Genomic DNA, 1369 nt, shown 5'->3' on the forward strand with positions numbered 1-1369 from the left:
GATATACTGGCTCCTTTCTGATGAACATAACGGAAACCACAACCGATTGACTCAAATTTTTCAATGATTTACAATACAAAGTAAGCCAATATTTCGTTTATTACTGGCCTTAATATAAGTACAGCCGTAAATCAGGTTGAGGTGGTAAAGATAAGCCAGAGGGCATTTTTCTTGTTCCGTTCAAAGATAACTTCATTGTCATCGTATAAAGAATGTTTCCTTAGAATCGATTACTGACGCCGATGGTTGGTATTGATTTTGCCTTGCCCGTGGAAAGAAAACGTTTGGCTTTGCAATTTTTCAAAAGCTGAGCAAGAGCTAAACTGGGAGAAAAACCTCTGACAACAAATAGCTTTTAACCAGATTTATTTCATTTTTACGGGTACGTTCACAATCCTGTTAAAAAAATTAACAATTACAACTGGAACAGAGAGATTGAAACTCAGCACCCGCCACATTGTTTCAAAATGCCCCACCCAATGACCTTTGTCTAGTGAAAGGAAAGATAGGAAAACGGGACAACGGAAACAATCTCAATAGAACCCAAAGTACAACAGCAAGTGATTTCATTACCAGGGTTTTATTATGTTTCACATTTCAACAAAATCTATTCCACTTTTGCTACGTTAATTGTTTACGTGAACAAGAACTTACCACCGAATTCTCTGTTTGTTTTTTGTATTCATTAATTAAACCTGAACAAATGTCTTTTATTCAAGTACGAGTTTCTTTCTTGAAAAAAACCTCTGGCAATTGTTGTTACGCCCAAGACAGCTGAATCCTCCGTTCTTGAATAAAACAATTTATTTTCTAAGAGGGCATGGTATCGAATCCTGCGGTCTAGCTGACTTGGTTCTTCGCGCGGTCCGGGCACGTTTTTTGTCCTTGACCCTAAATATTCATACAAAAGTCAGTTTCAAAACAGATTTTAAGTAGACAAGGGGCTTGGAAACAAAATTCAAAATAAAAATATTTCTCTTTGAAACGTTCAGTTTGCAAGTCTCACTCTGCAATCTTTCAGTATTGGGAGGTCTTTTGCTGATGAGAAACCTCACGTTTTCTGCCATAAATTTGCCTGGACTTCAAGATGAAATGAACAATGATCTCATAACAATAATATCTGATCTGCTAATCGCCCTTTCTCGAAATCGGAGACTGAATTACGAAGAGCGCAGCTCAACGAGGTCGGAGCGAGGGAGCTGTGCTGCCGGCTAGGCGCTCGGCCCCTGACCACGACCCATGTATGACCTCGGAGCACAGCACCACAGCCTGATGGAATAGGCCGGGAGTCGATTTTGAGGAGGGAGGAAAACCGGAGTACCCGGAGAAAAACCCTCGGAGTCAGATTGAGACCGACTGAAACTCAGCC

The 1369-nt window shown here is 40.5% G+C and overlaps 1 long non-coding RNA gene across 1 annotated transcript in view; it reads right to left on the minus strand.

Moving 5' to 3' along the window:
• Window positions 1-439: 439 nt before the first annotated feature.
• LOC138007021 (uncharacterized) overlaps window positions 440-1369 on the minus strand; it is a 17339-nt gene continuing 16409 nt past the window's right edge. Inside the window, exon 3 of the long non-coding RNA XR_011123980.1 lies at window positions 440-891. This is a non-coding gene — a long non-coding RNA (uncharacterized lncRNA). The remainder of the gene's footprint in view (window positions 892-1369) is intronic.

The sequence above is a fragment of the Montipora foliosa genome, chromosome 6, assembly GCF_036669935.1.
Source record: "Montipora foliosa isolate CH-2021 chromosome 6, ASM3666993v2, whole genome shotgun sequence".
In the NCBI taxonomy this organism is placed as follows: Eukaryota; Metazoa; Cnidaria; class Anthozoa; order Scleractinia; family Acroporidae; genus Montipora; species Montipora foliosa.